At 37.4% G+C, this 20,774-nt stretch overlaps 1 pseudogene; it reads right to left on the reverse strand.

The window, feature by feature from the left end:
* Positions 1–19,894, reverse strand: part of LOC124734579 — a 44,677-nt pseudogene extending 24,783 nt beyond the window's left edge.
* Positions 19,895–20,774: the final 880 nt, after the last annotated feature.

Consider the following 20,774-nt stretch of genomic DNA (forward strand, 5'->3'; position numbering starts at 1 on the left):
GGTATGCTACAATTCTGCACAAGAGACCCTCACAATACATGAGAACTTCTCTATGCAACATGTAATTTATCCTAATTTCTCTTAATTTCATATTTTATTAATTCTGTAATTTTTTGTTTATAAATTTTATATTCAGCTATCTGTAAACTAGGTACCACCTCATCCCACGAGCTTTGGCTCAAAGTCTCAAGATACGCGATAAAAAAAATAAATGTCAATCCCAAAACCTCACACGCCAATATAATGATCTGCATGCAATCATTCTGTTGATAATGGCACATTAAATTTGGAAAAAAAAAACTGATGCCCTTGATAATTCAAAGCTGTCATTTAAAGTCACAATTGTATGTATTATAGAACACTGTACAGGAAAAATGGAGTTGTAAATGTAGCTGTGTTTTAGTGAAAACGACGTTTTTTCAAATGATGGAGAACCAATGGAATACTTGTTGGTAACATCTGCTCTATACCATAAACCAGCACAGTACGGCACTTTATGAAGTTTAGTCAAAGGCCTGTTTTGTGAGATAATTTCTTTCTGGAAGTTGAATGCATTGCTTCCGTCACCAAAGCAGGTGTAAAAAAAAAAAAAAAAAAAAAAAAAAAAATTTGCATTCAGCCCCCTCACATCATTACGTCATCAGTGCAAACCAGACGATATTTCTCGTGTAAATCTACACGGCTATCTGGCAGTTCACACTTAAGGATACAGGGCATTTTTCCAGCTCAATATTATATTTCTTTCAGGCACTGTTTATAATGTATATGTTTCAAGATTTTTTGTTGATATCAGGTAATAGAGCACACTTTTTAAACAAATTAGAAGTATTTTGAATATTTTTGAACCTGCTTAGAGTTATTTAAAAAAAGTAACAAGGAAATTCTTCCTCAAACTGAGGTACCATTTAATCCAATGTTATACATTTGAAGGAGACCAAATTTTTACCAGACATTCATGACATGGCTGAGATACTAGACCTATTTAATTCCACCTATTACGTATATTACAAGGATAAAAAAGTATCACATCTTACATTTTAATATTTATAATTTTTTCAAAATAAAAATGTTATTTTTTCTATGATTTAGCTGATTCTGCAATAAAGCTTAGGTCTACTACATAAGTATGGACTACCAAAAGTTACAGAAAAAATTAGAGCAATGCTTTATAAACTTTAGGAAATATTTGTACCTGAATTCTGAAGAAAACAACTAGCGGGAAATTGCGAATGAACATATGAGTCCAATTAAACTGTGCCTCAGAACATTCCTGAAGCATAGTCTACATCCTGCAGCCTTTCTTCATCTTCAAGCTTCCTCTTGGCATTCCTTTTAGCACTTCTTGCTTCTTTGGTAACTTGAAGAGCGAATCTTTCAGCTTCATGCACCCGTTGTGTGTCACACAGAAGAAATTGATCTTTCATATTAGAGCAACATTTTATGCCTAAATTTCTCAGGACTTCCTACCTTCCTATCACTCCGTCATTGAAACATAGCACACCATCTAGTACACCAACTTTTAATGTATTTAGTCCTACAAAAACATTCTTGAGTAATCTTTCCCGTATGGAATGGTTGAAACTTTCATTTGTATTCTGAGTGCCCCCATGAAGACCTTTACCGTATTTACTCGAATCTGAGCCGCACTTATTTTCCGGTTTTTGTAATCCAAAAAACAGCCTGCGGCTTAGAATCGAGTGCAAAGTAAGCGGAAGTTCTGGAAAATGTTGGTAGGTGCCGCCACAACTAACTTCTGCTGTCGAATATATGTAGCACTACACAGGCATGCTTTGCAGGCACAAAGATAAATACTGGCGCCAAACCCTCTGCATGAGTGCATTAAAAAAAAAGGGGGGGGTGGCAGACAAGTTTTTCCTCCGTCTCGAGTTTCGACCACTGCATTTTCATACATTATCCAACGAAGTAAATACAAATTCCGTATTGTGCACCTTTGAATGTAGCAGCATTTCAATGCGCTACGAAAATCCGACTGGCAAGACTGTTTGGGATGTTTGTCAATATGGCCAACTTTACGTTCTGAATTTTTTCCTAACTGTGAGAAGAGATGGTTCCTTATAGGAACTTTTATGAATTGTGAATAGCATGCAGTATTCTCTTCACATAAGAATAATTAGAATATAAACATTTTGCCATGTATTCTTTCGTGTTTGCTGCTAACTCATTTAAATCCTGTCTGCCTAATAAACTACGAAACTAGAGTGAGGCAACAGCAAATGCGGAAAAATATAGATATCATCCCATGTTTATATTTGTATTATTCTTATGCCTAATAGTGATACAGTCAGAAATGAAGCATGGCAATTGACTAGATTTTTAAATCTAAGATGACTAATTTCAGTGCAGAATGTAATGTACTAAAGAGGTGCCTGCAAAGATTTTCAAACGGAGAAAAATTTTCGCTAAACTCCCGTTCAGAATATCTTCTATCATACGCTGTCTATTATTTGGTTCTTGTTGATCATTCTCAAAGAAAGCAGGAGTGTAGGTAACAGCAAATAGCAGTCTCTTGCCATTGTTTCGCTAACGAAGTACGCGAAAGAGGAAGGGTACCCGTATAATACGGACGGAGCGCCTGACGCATAGCAATGGCTACCTGGTAAAGCTTAACTACTGAGCTTACGACTCGAACCAAACTACTGTAGCTGTATCGTCATTCATTTGACCTAAATTGTGTCTCATATTACAATGGACCAAGTTTGTTTCGATTTGGAGGTGCGGCCTAAAACTTTTCTCTCCCCTTGAATTTCAAGTCTCAAATTTCAGGTGCGGCTTAGATTCGGGAAAATTTTTTTTCCTGGATTTCGAGTCTCATTTTTCAGGTGCGTCTTAGATTCGAGTAAATGTGGTACTAAGCAAAACAGGGTCCACTCAGATCTCTAAAAATTGGTTTTATTTCATTCATAACAGGCTCAAGAAGATAATGCTTATGATATTTTGATAGTATATTTGACCACTTTCCTTTGCTTTTTGGTAACCACACCTAAGAATCTGCTCCTTTAGGACAAAGTCCATGAACAGTGTGGTCATCTGTGGACAACTTATGAAAGTAGGTGACCCATACAGCTTTCCTCATTGCTGTATCATCATTCAGAGGTGCATTTTGTCTAATGGCCAGTCCTTAATACCTCTGAAGGAGGTCTGTTTCAGTTTCTGTCAATCTGTCTCAGCCAGACAGAGATTTTCAATCAGATAGCAATTTTCCTTTCATTTCTCTTCTTAGCTTCCTCAATCTAGCACCCATCCTCTTTTGCACATGTCCACAACACTCCACTTTTGTTACGAAGCTATCACCATAAACTTTGAACTCATTAATTTTATTGAAAGCTTTAGAGTACCCATCACCTAGGTACTTTGTATATCTAACGTTATAAACGGGCACTGACCTCTGAAATAATTTTAGAGCTCCATCACACTCCATACCTCTACTGTAACCATCATAATTATTATAACACTGATGTTCAATATGTCCTTCAGTGTTACTATGTCAGATGTGGCAATAATTAGATATGCACTCAACATCAACAACTTTTCCATTCTCCACAGAAGTAGCACTTAAAACACCATTCAAGGAACGATGTCCTCGATGTTGTCATGTCCCATCAAGTGCAACAGCAATGTCCCTTGTTTCACTAATATTAACAGTTTTTTCTGCTGCACATTTCATAGATGCTTTAGACACAACCGTCAAGGCACCTAAAAGTATTCTTATGTACTTGCTGAACCTACTGGGAGGAGGAAGGTCAATCAAATGACAAAACGTTTGTGCAGCCTTTTTTTCCTTTTCCTATTGCACGCATTGCGTACACTAACCTCAAATTCACATCATATGAATTATGCACAATGTTCAAAGTCATTTTCGAGGTAGATTTATTGCAGGATCTACACAGACCAACTAATTTTGACGCTAAACCCTTCCTGCTACTTTGTTGTTCAGTTATTTCCAGACAGCCTACACCATCACATTGTTTACATTTTTCCACTTTCTTTATCAAAGAAGATAAGATACCCACACCAACAACAACAAATCCACTACAAACAGCGTCATTTTTAACACAAAAATTTGAATCACCAGGAGGCGTGCCATGTGCGAATTTCTTCACTGAAGAACTGACACGTAGGTTACTTTCAACAGTGTGGCTTGTTTTGTTTGTGAACTGGTTACCACAGAATTTCCTTTCATTGAATTTCTTGATGTGTGGCACACTAACAAATATGTATTTTCACAAATATATGTAGCGCTTGGGAAACAAACGTTTATTAACATGTGAACAAACTGCTTCAGAACACAAAAGTAAATACTTGCAAAGATAATCATTTACAGATGCTAGAAACCTGCACTGTTACCAACATATACAATGTATCATACACATAATCGCTGGAAACAGAAAGAAAGTGCACAGTTCTTTTCAAAATAATACTAGTTTCTGTAACAGAAATAAAGGGGGCATGGCAGTATACAAGGTGTGAATGTAAAGTAATGACACTGATGTGAAAAAAAATGTTGCTTACAGTTTTAGTCAATTTTCGTGTTGTCTCCTTCAAAGTTCCCTTCTGATTGCACACACTTTTTTTAGCACTTCTGGCATTGATGGTAACATTTCTGGAACTCATCTTCTGTAATATCCTCCAAGACCTTCGTCACAGCTTTTGGGACATCTTGTGTTGTTTGAAAATGGTGTCCTTGATCGCCATTTTGATTCTTGGACAGAGAAAAAAGTTGCACAGAGCAATATTTGGTGAATAAGGTGGCTCTGGCAGTATCGAAATTTGTTTTGAGGTAAAAAATTACTGTACTGACAGAGCAGTATGGGATGGTGCATTATCGTGATGCAGAATCCAATTATCAGCAATGTTATTATTAGACAAACCGTTCCTCGATTGATGTGCAGTTCTCCTGCAATCATTTTCATGGATAACCTTCTATCAGATTTTATGAGTTCATGCACCCTGGCCAAGTTGACATCCGTCCGTGAGGTTGACAGTCGTCCACTGCAGTCTTCATCTTCAACATTTGTTCTGCCTTCACTAAACATTTTATGCCAATCAAAAACTTGAGCTTTTGACATAACCTCCTCTCCAAAAGCCTTCTTAAGCTTACCGTAAGTTGTCATCGCGTTTTCACTCAATTTAACGCAAAAAGAAATGGCATACTGTTGCGCAATATTATGCAGTTCCATTTCCGTGATGAGAGACACTAACACGTGTTAACTTATTACAGCACAACTAATGACTGAGCAGTTGCTTCAACATGCTGCTTGAACTAGAAGCGGCTTATAGACCAAGGTCACAGATATTGTGCCTACGCAAGCCTGCAGGGGTGCCACATCTTGCAAAGAAAATCAGTCTCATTACTTTATTGTCGCACCTCGTACATGACCGTAACTTTAAAATTTGGTATGTATAGGTCATTTTTCATTTCAAACCCTACAGTGTATATATCAATGTAATCAGGAAAGACTATAGAATTTAATAAAGTCATTTAAAAAATTTTGATTTTTCCACCATTTATAAGTATCCTGTATCCTTAAGTGTTCGGCAGAGGATTCATCGAAAAGCCTTCAGACTATTTCTGTAACATTCCCCTCTTCAACAGCTTCTGTGGGAGCTCTGATTTCTCTTACTTTATCACGATAATAATTTCTCCTTATGTAGGTGGGTGCCAACAAAATATTTTGCCATTCAGAGGAAATTTCTTGAAAACATCTCATCATAACAAAAAACACCTTTGTTTTAACGACTGTCACCCCAACTTGTATATCATGTCAGGGTATATGCGGACAAGGAAAAAAAATTCCCAGATTTCTCAGTCGAAAATACACTTTCCCCCAAGTGAAAACATACTTTTTCCTTGTTAACTGACGGTATATTTTCTCTTGGAACTGTATACCTTATAAGTCCTTTGATTATGGTTTTATACACGGGCGTAGAATTTCCTGGCGCTTTAAGAAAAAAAAAACACGCATTTTGGAACGATCTTTGATGTGCAGCAACATGTATGCTGCATATTTTTGTATTAGGAAAGTATAAACTCGAATTCCACCAAACACCGCATGTTACTTTCCAAAGCATTGAAATTGAGATTGGGATGCGCTTTTGTAAGTTAGTCATAGCTCATTTCATGCGATTTCGCCAGCCGATCACAGCAGGTATTCAGAGCTTAGGACACGTGATGTAGTCAACCAACAGCAACATCACTGTTAAGTAGCGCGAACACACAAACAGAAAAAGTTAATGGCTCAAATTAATGCAAATAGTGTTGCTAAACGAAACGCAAAGCCTTCACATATAATATTGGTCTATCAGATTAATACGCTGCAAGAGAAGCTAAGCTTTCTCGTAAAATGTTGGTCTTTTATGCGCGTATTACAATTTAAGATGTATCACATAAAGGTGCCAGTAAAATTTTTAATAACGACATAAATGTCTGATCTTCCAGGCTCAAAATTCATCTAAATGGCTCATCATCAAAGAGTTGATTTTTAAATGAGAGTCAAACACTTTGTGATTTAAGAAATTCATCGTACATTATCTCACATAGTTCTGGTGTAACTGCTAGAATGGTACTTTGATGGTAACGATTTTCAACCCACCATTCGAAATATTTTCCCACGACCTGTTAGAAATAGGTTCGTTTCTGCAGTTGCCAGAGAGCGCCAGATGACAGGCGTCACCGCGCAAGCGCAGCTACGATGTCGTAGGGAGCCCGCATGTTCGTACGTGTGAAACATTAAAAGATCTTACATTATGTAAGAAACAAGACATCAGAGGATACTCCAAGAGAATCGGAATTTCGTGACCCATACTAAAATGTTCACATTTAAAGTGCAAATTTGTATGTCCAGAATCCCACGACCATTAAGCTTTTCTATGTGGTTTTTGGGATGTAAATTTTCTTGGAGTACCAGTACTGTCCTGTCTCATGTTTGGTTCTTTATTATGGCGTAATGCCAAATGTGCTAGAAGTTGAAAATGTGCACTTGAAATGCAGCAAACACAGTGTGTGGAATTAAACACTTTGTCTCAAATATATTGTCTGCCTTAGTGGAAAAGATTAATGAAAGAAGATTTCTTTGGCAAGCCAACAAAAATAACTTCATTGTTCTAAAAGGCAATTAACGCTTGACTGTCAGAAAGATGGAAATAAAATAAAATCTGCAACTAATAACACCGTTTAGCCTTCCATTATTATGTGAATGTATTTTAATTCACTTGATAGCTCCCGGCCACAGAAATCTGTTTTGTCTTCATTTGATGTGGGAGCAGTAAATGAAGAGGAAACAGCAAAAACACTAAATGTAAAAATGGGTCACGTGTAGACTACCCACTTCCCAACTGTAATTCAGACTGTTCTGCGCATCAGTCCCGGATCTAGGGGGAAAAATGGACGGGTATACACTCGCACACACACACATATCCATCCACACATATACAGACACAAGCAGACATATTTAAAGACCTCTTTTGTGGGGGTGTTGTGAGGGTGACATGGTATTAGAAGGTGGAAAGTGTAACATGAGGTTGAAATGAAAATGAAAGATAAAAATATATGGGGAGAGATAAAGGTGAACTAGAAAGCAACTGGAAATCTGGTATGAAAAAAGGCGAAAAAGTGTTGGTTAAGTTGATCCTGTGGTGAACTTGGGTTGGTAGACAGCGATGTGCATAAAGGTTAGGTGGTTGTGTTGCCGCTAAAACACGTTAAAGGACGGAGAAATTCGGGAAAATTTCAAAAAAACGTGTAAATGTATTAAAAGGAGTGGTGTTGTGGTGAAAGATTACGAAAATGGGGCTAACAATTGTCTGACGAAGAAATAATGACGTTAAAACCTGTGGGGAGCGGCTGAAAATGATCAGTGATGTGCAAAAACGGAAGTGGAAATAAAGTGAAAGTTCTTAGAACTAGCCGAAATGGTTGTTTAATACGTGAAAGCAGCTGTTATTCAACTAGAAACGGTGGATTTTATAGCAGCGGTAGTGTTGAAAGCGGAAAATAAAATTTTTTTGGTTATGTTTTGGAAGTGGGTTACATATTATTGAGTATATATAGGCGGGATAAAATTGTATAGTAGATTACGGTAAAAAAGGGAAGGTGAATACAAAGTGAGACTACTGGTAAAAACAGAAAGAGAAAATAAAGGAAAATAAGACGACAGGAAAGATTTCGAAATGCAACAGCGACAATAACAAACGTAATTGTTGGGTTCAAATTAATGATATGGTTATAATAGAGGGAAACATTCCACGTAGGAAAAATATATCTAAATACAAAGATGATGTGACTTACCAAATGAAAGTGCTGGCAGGTCGACAGACACACAAACAAACACAAACATACACACAAAATTCAAGCTTACGCAACAAACTGTTGCCTCATCAGGAAAGAGGGAAGGAGAGGGAAAGACGAAAGGATGTGGGTTTTAAGGGAGAGGGGTAAGGAGTCATTCCAATCCCGGGAGCAGAAAGACTTACCTTAGGGGGAAAAAAGGACGGGTATACACTCGCGCACACACACATATCCATCCACACATATACAGACACAAGCAGATATATTTAAAGACCTTTTTTTTTTGTGGGTGTGTTGTGAGGGTGACATGGTATTAGAAGGTGGAAAGTGTAACATGAGGTTGAAATGAAAATGAAAGATAAAAATATATGGGGAGAGATAAAGGTGAACTAGAAAGCAACTGGAGATCTGGTATGAAAAAAGGCGAAAAAGTGTTGGTTAAGTTGATCCTGTGGTGAACTTGGGTTGGTAGACAGCGATGTGCATCAAGGTTAGGTGGTTGTGTTGCCGCTAAAACACGTTAAAGGACGGAGAAATTCGGGAAAATTTCGAAAAAACGTGTAATATGTCTGCTTGTGTCTGTATATGTGTGGATGGATATGTGTGTGTGTGCGCGCGAGTGTATACCCGTCCTTTTTTCCCCCTAAGGTAAGTCTTGCCGCTCCCGGGATTTGAATGGCTCCTTACCCTCTCCCTTAAAACCCACATCCTTTCGTCTTTCCCTCTTTCCTGATGAAGCAACAGTTTGTTGCGAAAGCTTGAATTTTGTGTGTATGTTTGTGTGTCTGTCGATCTGCCAGCACTTTCATTTAGTAAGTCACATCATCTTTGTTTTTTACATATACACACACACATACACACACACACACACACAAAAATATGTTCATTTTGTAGTGCACGTCTTTCTGAAGGGTCTGATGCATGCAACATGTGTGTTTGAGGAAATGTAAGACATGTCATAAGTGTGCCAAAGTGCAGTGTCTCGTCTCCTCACACAGCATTCTCCTATCGCACGTCACTGTACTTCGCTCTGTGGAATTGAAATGTGTATATTTTGTAATGGATGCCATCAAACCATATTCAGGACAGTGGAAATTAAAATGTCCTGTGGTGCCTCTCCTGTTTACAGTTGGCCGGTTTGACATTCTGTCCCTCTTTTTTTAAAAAAAAGAACTCTTCAGAAATGTGCACTCTTTGTTCCCTATCAGCTAACAACTTGCTGCTTTGTGTGACATAAAATTAAATATAGGATATATAAACCCAGTAAAGACATGAGACAAGCAAGACAATACATGTTTCTTCAATCCTTAGCTCCTAGAATTTTTTACCCTCTAATCTTGGTACAGCTTTACATGGAGTGCTTTCCTTCTGTGAAAGAATCTATTACCTCATCAAAGTTCGTCAAACATTTTGCTACACGAAAAGTCGAAATGTCGTTGCCTAATACTGAAAAAGCTGTTAATACAAATAGGACCCAAGACTGGTGTTGTTTCCCGATCTGATTACACCTATTTTGTCACTGTCTGCTAGATAAAACAAAATAGGCCTTTCTAATACTACAACAATTGTAATACACACAAAATAAATGAGACTGTTTTGGCACAAACGGTCTGTTTTGTAAGGACAGAAAATAATTCACAAAGTACCAATATCAAATGCCTATTAGGCCAACTACAAGCAAAAAGCTTTACGTTAGGAAATAGTTTCACACTTCATTCGTACACTCCAGTTCCTCAAGCACGAGATCGAAAAGTAGTAGTATGAAATTTTTATACGAACTTGGAATCGTCATATTGTTCCATAATTTGTGTGATGCCCCCATTTCTTCTCCTTCATCATTCTAACAAACAGTCTTGTTATCGCTAATTCTGTAGCTATTCCTGCCAATGCCAAAGCTTATTTGCAGGTTAACTTCATTAACTCTACCAGAATCACCGGTTTAGCTATCGCGTGATTATTCTCCGGTTAGGCGTTGTTACATGGTCGTACAACACATTTTCCGTGCTTCTTCCGGAACAGAACTTAAAGTAGCTGCTAGCTGGGGACTGTACAACTCGCCCTTACTAGTATAGCGATCTGCCCAAAAATTTTTTGTCAAAATTTCATTTTCTTGTATACACCGCGAAGGTAATACGTAATCATTCTTACGTGTTATTCGTTTATTTCCACTCCTGTAGTCTGAATCTATGGATTCCGCTAGTAATTACAACAACGCTCATCATTCGCAAACACAATCAACCACACAATCAGACAGCGGTTGGTATTCATCCGTTCAGCCGCTCAGCTCTGTCAGATTCCACTGACAGAGGAAGCATGTACACTATGCACGCATTCACAAATCAACTTACGATTCATTCAAAATCAACTTAGAATGTGTTAAAAATGTTCAAAAACCGACAGGGATGAGTTTCAAAGTAATATGAATAATCGATAAACTAACGAACTAACGTGCGCTGGATGCGAGTCGCTTTGTGAAACAAGGTTTCCTCCCCCCCCCCCCCTCAAGAATATGAATTTGCCCCCCCCCCTAGATTTGGACCTCCTGCGCATGTATAAATCTAGCGGCTTGGGCGCTCCAGTAAAATTTTTCCCGGTAGCATCTAGCTGCTTGCTGCGACTGCTTACACAGCCAACAATTTCTGTAGCCAGAAGCGGGAGAAGGTACTACTCAACTGTGCATGCGCATGATCGAGCTCGTAACTGCTAAAATGAATTTAATGTAAACAGTTGTGACGTCACGCTCAGCGGAGGCAATTTGCTGTTACGAAGCATTGCACAGTCTTCCTAAGGCCTTTGACACATTTTACTGTTGGCGGACACTTGTATGAGCACTGTTTTGTTGCTGTATATGGTGCATTTCCCTTGAAATTTAAGTTTTATTTTCGTTTTTTCTCTTGTTCATGTTTTATTGCTGCAGTATTGAGACACAGTAATATCCTTGTTAGAGTATCGGTTCTTACCAATCAAGATTACAAAAATTTAACTGAAAACAAAAACAATGAAAAATTTCCCGGGTTTTTCCCCGGATCGTCCGGGTCGTATACACCCTGCATGTCCATGGCGCACTCCCCCTTCTTAGCTATAAAACAACATAAGTTGCTCTTCTTTGAATGCCTTTTTATGTCCTCTGTCAACACTATCTAGCAAAGATACCATAGCACACAGGGCCATAACTGTAGTTCAACAGTGTTTCAGTGAAAATCTTTTGTGCGTTTTCAGTTGTATCGCCATCCACCATCTCACTTCCAATTTAACAGTAAACACTGAAACACTATGTTATGCAGATAACAACCAACCTTAGGCTACAATTCCCCATTGCAAGTCACCGACATCAGAAGAAAAATTCAACTGAGAAAACTGAAAAATGATGCTAACGACTGTCTCTCAAATAATAATGTATCACAAAGTTGACCAAATATTAGTTTACCAGTTACTGACCACTAATTTGCTCGGTTCTTTGCCATCAGGACCCTCTGGACCAAAGACACGTATTAGAACATACTTAAATGTTCCTTCTGGGTCGATATCCACATCAGGAACAGCGGCAAGCTTCTCTGCTGCTGTCATTAGTGTCCTGTTAAACAGATGTTAAAATTATTCCAGGAATATTTATATACAACAGGTGAGAGAAGAATAGTGCTGCAGTCACAATGTAAACAATACAATTCTGCATCTAGGATTTATACTGGAAACAATGTTTCCTTCAGAGAAATAATGATCTAATATTTGGATTTTGAAACGTGTGCCTATTAAGTAAATACAAGCATTCCGTGGAAGATCGTACACCATCCAAACCATAAAACTATCAATTAATTGTATCCAAAGGGAAACATACTTGAGAAAGCCATAAAATTACAAAGAGAGACAACTGCATTCTCGTAGAAAGAATTCGCTGGGTGAATTCCTTCATGTTTGGTGGACTGAAAAATATTTTTTAAAAACATTTATTGGTTATCGTTTAGAAAGAGCAGCCATTTTTGTTTCAGGCTTTCTTACACTTTTATAAGCGTCTGTGGTTTTTTAAATTATTCAGTAATGGATTGCCCCAGACCTTTCATATAAGAGGTATTTATTTCAGCAGACACTGGACTATAAATTAAAACCATGATCACCCTGCTGAATGTATTAGGGAATACACTTTTAATGTCCCAAAGTTGTTGGTTGTAAATTTAAAAAACCCATTTTTAATACTATCTTTCCAAAGAGTAGTTTCTTAGCCTTAATACATTTTGTGGTATTACACTACTCAGTACAGATACCTTTTTTTTTTTTTTTTTAGAGAAACAATTATGACAAGCTTATACTTAGAAACACTTTAAAAACAAATCTTTTGAATTTTTTCATTCTTTGGTCTGCAAATCTTTGTTAATGGACCAGATATAAATCTGAAAATTACACATTTAATAGCCCTTTATGATATCAAACTTCTGTATAAATTTCAACCTTGAGATTCCATGGACAAAAAAAATTTCAAATATGAGTCAAAAATATGTTTCTTACTGTTTGCAATATCTGGGCTGATGGAAACAGTGTATAAATTACATAATTTAAAAATATCTAGGATAACTCTTTAAAAAATGAGACAATTCATTACATTATCCCGTTCTCAACTTTTTTGTTTTTGCTACGTTGTTTATTGAACAACAGAGATATTTCTTCACTCATGTTGGGCACAGAGTGAAATGTTCGCCTAGTCACAGTCATAAATTCCAGGGGAGAAGACAACTCCTTTAATGCATTTTTAACAGGCCTCTCATGTTGATCCTTTTCAAATTTTTTAAATGGGGTTCTTGGTGCTGGTAAAATGTAACATCCACATCTTGGTTTTGACGAGCAATGTTACCAACTTTGGCAATCCACCACTGTTCATCATAGACACAAGCCACTATGTCCTTACTTTGAAGTGTCAGTGGTACAAGTTTTCCACAGTGATGACATTCACTATCAGAGGATGTTGATGTGAACTTACAGTTGAGCAAGTTGTATGACTGAGGTATAAAACAATGAAAAGATCGGGTGCCTTTAATCTTCTGACAAGTTTTGAATCTTTCCTCCAAGACATTGGCATAGAGTTCTCATATTTCCTCACATTTAATGAAACATACGTCATCCCTTTTACCTATTCTTTACAGAATTTGAACATTTCTTGACGTGTCCAGATTTGGTTCTCATAGGTCCGTTGCAGACTAGATTTTCTGACAGCTCGCTTTGTTGTACCCTTTATGCCATCACACTCATTCTTCCCAGGACATGATGCAAAAAAGTGCTATTCTGCACCGAACCAACAGTCTTTTTTTCTTTGAGAAAGGAGATATTAATATTTGTTTGCTTTTATATTGGCTTGCAGCACCATCAGAGAAGTTCATCAGTTTGTTTATGGAACTGTCGTGCTGTTTTACGTAGTTTGTTAACTGCAGGTGAAAAGCATGCACTGCTGTAGCTTTGTGCTCAAAGTAATCATTTGCAACACAAAAACTATGACTCTAGTCTATCTGGATCTTTATAACAGAACACAAATGGACAAACTGTGGCCTGTTTGTTTACCCAGTGGCGCCCTTGTATTTCACTTGAACAACAAAGGAATAGTTTTCAGAAAAGTCAGCAAGAGGAAGAACTATACATTCATCAACTGCCAAGGTTTGCTTTTGCCCTTCAGAAATTTATCCTGACTTTGGCAATTAAATGACACACTATTGAGTTTTCAAGGTTAGTAACCAACACTTAGAAAAACTATTCTCGTTATTTTGAGACTCCATTGCTCAACTGCACACTTCAAGGGCTCATTATTAGCTAAGTGTGAGTGAACAGATGTTGGTGGAAGGGGGATGACAACACACAGATTTGTACAGGCTTGTCTACATGTACATGGATACTCTGCAAATCACATTTAAGTGCCTAGCAGAGGGTTCATCGAACCACCTTCGCAGTTCTCTATTATTCCAATCTCGTATAGAGCGCAGAAAGAAGGAACACCTATATCTTTCCATTCAAGCTCTGATTTCCCTTATTCTATTGTGGTGATCGTTTCTCCCTATGTAGGTCAGTGTCAACAAAATATTTTCACATTCAGAGGAGAAAGTTGGTGATTAGAATTTTATGAGAAGATTCTGTTGCAACAAAAAATGCCTTCCTTTTAATGATGTCCAGCCCAAATCCATTATCATTTCTGTGACACTCTCTCTCATATTTCGCAATAATACAAAATGTGCTGCCCTTCTTTGAACTTTTTCAATGTACTTCTGTCAGTCCTATGTGGCAAGGATCCCACACCGCGCAACAGAATTCTAAAAGAGGACGGACAAGCGTAGTGTAGGCAATCTCCTTAGTACTGCCAATAAATTGCAGTCTTTGGTTAGCCTTCCCCACAATATTTTCTGTTTGTTACTTCCAATAAAAGTTTGATATCATGAAGATCCATTAAGTGTGTAATTTTCGGACTTTTATCTGCTCTCCTTACAAAGATATTGTAGGTCAAAGAATGAAAAAATTCAAAAAATCAATTTTTTAAAATAGTGTACATTTTGTGTAAGCTTCTCACTATAAGAAGTAGTTATACTGTATAGTGTAATAGCACAATAAATATTAAGGCTGAGAAATTACTCTTACTTTGGAAAAATACAATTAGGATTGATAAAAAATCTACTCACCAAGTGGCAGCAGAACTCGCACATAAAAGACGGAAGAGGGGTGAAGGAAGAGAACTGGAGAGGTCTAGGAAAATTGGTAGATATCGGGAAAGTGACCCAGAACAGCAGGTCACAGGAGACTTACCGTAAGTAATGTCTTTCCTTCTCATCCCGTACAGTAAGTCTCCTCTGACCCGCGGTTCTGGGTGACTTAACCAATATCTACCCCTTTTCCTAGACCTCTCCAGTCTTTCTCCTTCACTCGATTACTTCCCCTTCCACCCTTCTGCCTGAAGAAGGAGCCACTGGCTCCAAAAGCTTGCCAATTACAGCTGTCTTTTATGTATGTGTTCCGCCGCTGCTTGATGAGTAGAATTTTTATCTATCCAATTAAATAGTTTAAAGAATACGCTTTTTTAGCTTGCAATCAACAAGTTTGAGCCATTAAAAGTAGGGCCTATATTAAGGAATACATTCAGCATGGTTATCATGGTTTTTAATTTATAGTCCAGTTAATGTTTCTTCAACTCAGTACTGAATAATTTAAAAAAAAAAAAAAAAAAAAAAAAGGAAGGAAAAGAAAAAAAAAGAAAAACAGATGCCTGTAAAAGCAAAAAATAGCCACTGTTTCTAAATGTTGAGAATAAAATTTTTTAAAAAATGTCTTTAAACCCATTAAACATTCGGGAATTCATCCAGCAAATATCAATTTTTTTCTGAAATCAGTGCACCCAACAACCTATATTTTTCTGTTGAGGCTGTCCGTTTTGAAGTATCGTATATTACTGCGTGTGCCAAAATGGCGAGAAATTTTCCAGATTTGAGCGACTTTGTAATGGAAGATTTATACCATGTTATGGAGAACACCCGAAGCTCAATACAATGGGCTAGGCAACAAGATCTTATGAAGAACGATATGGTGTGTGAAAATGGGTATTGTGTTGGATACAACGAGATGAAGCTGGAGAAAACTACAGGGAAAGATGGCGAAATTTGGAGCTGCTCCATTGGCAGGGACTGTAGAAAGAAATGTTCAATCAGGAAAATGTCATTTTTTGCTGGCAGTCATTTAGACATTTCTAAAATTTTGCAACTGTCTTACATGTGGGTTTTCGAACTCAATAGGCAATAGTTTTTAATGAGGGAGCTCAAAATTGGCAGTGAGCACACTGTGGTCGATTGGTGCCAATTTTGTAGAGATATCTGCCATGAATATTTCTTAATTGAGCCAATAGTTTTGGGCGGCCCTGGCCATCCTGTTGAAATAGACGAGAGCTGCTTCGTCAGCACCATCGAAGTCATAGGTGCGAGAGCAATGGGTCTTTGGTGGTTATGACGTTGAGACAAAGCAAAGCTTTATGGTTGCTGTGCCACAACGTGATGCTACCCATTTGCTGCCAATTTTGCAACAGTATGTTTTGCTACTGGAACCACAGCTGTTTCTGATTTGTGGCAACTTACAACACCATAGGTAACTTGGGCTACAATGATCTGGCTGTTAATCATTCGCTTTATTTTCTCGATCCCTTTACAAACGCAACCACAAATCACATGAAGTCAGTCTGGCAAAAAGCTAAAGAAAAAAATCCTATAAGGCCTTTCAGAACTCACCGTGCTATGCTGAATAACTACCTGGCAGAATTTCTCTGGCGTCAATGTTTTGGGAAAATCCATTCCACAATTTTGTTATTAATTCCACCTTTCTTGAAGAGAGAGAGAGAGGAAAAAAAAAATTAAATTCCGTGCATACATATGCAATATGTCATTTTTGATACAAAAAAAAATTTGAGACAGTTAACTGATTTTTTTTTTTTTTTGCATCCAAATGAAAAATAAGTACTTTTTTGGTGAAGAGGGCGTCAGATATGACTGTAACACTCAAGTTTTGAAATAAAAAAATTTTTGGTATTCAGCGCATATATATGCTTATATCTTCAGAAATACGTGTTTCCTTCAAAAATAGGTACTTTTCTCGTGATCAGCGCATGTACTCCCTAGACTGCATAAGTGCCACGAAAAGCAGGATCAGATGTTTTCCTCGACCTATACAGCTGAAAGGAAGCCCAGATAGCAAGGAACCAATACAGCTGATAGGAAGCCCAGATACCAAGGAACCAATAGCTACAACCCAAAGAGTGGAATCAGACATTTCCCTTGACCTATGTAGCTCAAATGCAGCTCTCAATACCTACCAGCAATAATAATAATAATAATGAAAACAATGTAAACTTCACACACCAACATAACTCAAAAAACACCACAAAAACCAAAACCTTCAACAACTCGAAAACGCAAAAACTTGTATATACACCAGATCAATTAAAACCAACCAAAGTACGATAAATGTAAATCAGACAGAACATCAGAATTACTACAGATTAAAACAAAAATAAAAGTTTATTACCAACAAAAGCATGCAACAAAATCACCTAGGTTGACCGCCGCTACCAGTACGTACACACACACACACACACACACACACACACACACACACACACACACACACACACACACAAAACTAATCAAACCTAACAAAATGCCACACACATATATAACCATCACTGAAAAATGAAGATTTCCAAATCCACATTGCAGCACTGGCTACCCAGACTCAAATAAACCCATGTTACCATAGTGATAATGAACCCAATATCACATGTTAAACTCAACAAACACAAACCAATTCAAAAACACACACACAACACCATTATCTCATGGGTCAAAGGAGACAGGTGGAATAGAACACTTCCAATAGCCCCTTAACTTAGTTCCTACCTCACACAGACAGACAGGATGTGAGGACAAGAATGAATAGTTCTGAAAAATAAGATTAGTGTTTCACTTTTAAAAGTGTTGATCAGCAGTAGGGCCTCCTGGGATCTTGCTTCCTTGACTATCAGTAGTGACCAGCCATACTGTTTCTTTATAAAACAATTCCTTAATAACTTCATTGTTTAATATTTGGATTCTTGCACTGATGTCACCTCACGTGTAAGATTGTTCCCCCTATTGTTATCTAGACAACAAACTTCAACTCTAAGACTTGATATCACGGTACATAAAAAGATTTTTACATGTTAGTCTGAGAACGTGGACAGTGACTAAGAAGGCATACCCTAAAATTGCACTTACTTTAAGTTTTCAAAATGTCACAACCCCTTTCTTCTGTCATTTATCACTCTTTAACCTCTGGCAACAATCTGTTAATATAAAAACTGCATTGTTTTTAGAGTTCATGTTAAACCACAGACCTCTCTATAACTGACTGGTTGGAGAAAGGCAAGACAAAGAACTGGTTATGAACTGTTGTGTCCAAATCAATCTTTGAAATGCCAACAACAGGATTAGTTAAAAATGTGATACCAAGCTTATGAACGACAACACCCTTAACGTGGTGGAGATATAAGACACAGAACTGATCAACTGCTCACATAACTAATAACACGAAAACATTAGCGAAATAAAATGCTAGAGACTAACAGGATCTCTGTGAGAAAAGGTAGTTTTGGGCCCATGATGTTCTTTCTATTAGTCCTTCAAATATATTAAAAACTTGAAAATACCAGACCACAATTCGAAAATGGAGCCTCACATAGGTACTTAAATGTATCTATGGAATGACCTACCTTAAATGTATCTGTGGAATGACCTACCAACCCAACCTATCCTAGATATATGTTTACACTAGTCTACAGATCAGCCTGTCAATGTAAATGAACACATATATACATCTTGTATGCCACAAGCATTCCCCCAGTCGAACACCATCTCCAGTAGGCCTAGACTTAAAGTACACCTAGCAAACAATACAGTCTAAGCTACCAGCCACAAAAAATAAACTTCATATTATGATCAAAACACACACTCAAAATATTTCACTGAAACAAACAAAATATCATAGATGCCATATGACATCACAGTTCATATAGGCTACCTATGGCTCATGTTGTTCACTGGACTCCAAACACGTTTATTTTTTCACACACAAGCATTTATTGCTTAGTCCAGTTTCTTGAATAAGTATCATGGGGCTATCATGGTTAAGTTTGTCAAATTAACTCTCAAAAACATCTTTTTGATAGCAATATTCTTGAATACTGGTTGTTTCTAAGATTCCACACCCCCTTCAGAATACCAGCTTGGTGCTTTCTGGGGTTTAGATATTAGCTACACAGTCATAGTTACGCTACCAAGACCTTACCAATGATTTACGCTACAATTGAAACAAAACTTATTCACAAATCCAATTACAATAGCTACACATTTCATGTACCGGTATTCGTAAATACAGATCTTTACATACTTGGTTTAGGTGAAATAATGCCAATGTGTCACAATTATTTCGATGTGAGCAATGAAACTTCACGTAAAACATGACTGCGATACAATGCGTAATAAAATAAATATACCGAGGTCTAGAAATAAGCATGATTACACATAAAAGGGATGATTAATACAGTTCAATACTAAAAAATCTGTATTCAACAAAACCGTAGTCCTTCAGAACTGGAGGGGTGCGACGGTAATGGTTTTATTTTATCAGTGAAATTACATACCAGTACTGGATGTTACTAATGCTCCAAAACATCAGACAGTATATACAATAATGGTATGCGACAACGAAGGGAGATTATTTTAGGACGTATTTTCATCAATTTTGAGATGTTATGACTCGTAATAGCCCTGGAGACGTCTTTTACAACAATCGAATAATTTGTAGCAGTACACCGATAAAAATAACTGCTTGCAGCTAGCAAGTAATCGCGCAACGCGCAACCAAACTTCGAACACACAAATAACTTCTTAACCCGATACGATTACATGACAATGGACACCATACGCATACTCAAAATAACAAACCTAGATAAACACAGCACTGTATTTCGTACGCCTCCAAACAAACTGCTTTTCCGAGATTGTATTTTAATAAATGAAGACATACCGGAGCAGTGGATTTTAATAATGCCGACAACCAAAGACAACAAAGCAACAGAACTACGCACTAGAACAAGCCAGTTTATTTGATTAATTTAAAATGTGAAGGAAACAGCAGAGTTGTTATTTGCTGACATGAATCCATGGCTTTTTAGATTAAAGTACTGACTTCGAAAGTGGGGGCATTTGATGACAGAATCAAAAATCATTATTGACGAAGCCAATCCAATCCAATAGAGACCGTAGATCTTACACTAATAACTAAACAAGAAATTTGCAGAAACTTACCTCCGCTTATAAAAATGTCCACAGTGTGCCTTAGAAAAATGTGTAGAAGAATGAAACTCAAGGAGAAAATACGAATTGCTTTGGAAGTAAAGGATACTTATTATAAATGTCACTATCTTTATAGTAAATTTTGCATATGATTTTTACCGCTTAATTCTTTGGTTGCTATTATTGGCTCATTGTAACACGAGAGTTTCTTATTTAAATTTGAACAAAACCATTAAACAGAGGCACATTTTCGAAGTGTTGTTTGACTGTTTTAGTCACTCAGTACAAAACACCTTCCTATACTCTTTACTAGTTTCAAAAAATGGTTCAAAAGGCTCTGAGCACTATGGGACTTAACTTCTGAGGTCATCAGTCCCCTAGAACTACTTAAACCTAACTAACCTAAGGACATCACACACACCCGTGCTCGAGGCAGGATTCGAACTTGCGATCGTAGCGGTGGTCTGATCACTGAAAATATTACTGCAACTTTTCTGAAGTGTATAATCCTCGACTCATTTGCCAGATTTATGCATTCTGTAATCTCACTAAATAGCTCAAGGAAAATAACAGAGACAGTTCTATCCTTCTCCAATCCGTGCATGTATCATGTCTTCAGTGAATTCGGCACC

This window comes from Schistocerca piceifrons, unplaced genomic scaffold (genome assembly GCF_021461385.2).
Source record: "Schistocerca piceifrons isolate TAMUIC-IGC-003096 unplaced genomic scaffold, iqSchPice1.1 HiC_scaffold_1521, whole genome shotgun sequence".
In the NCBI taxonomy this organism is placed as follows: domain Eukaryota; kingdom Metazoa; phylum Arthropoda; class Insecta; order Orthoptera; family Acrididae; genus Schistocerca; species Schistocerca piceifrons.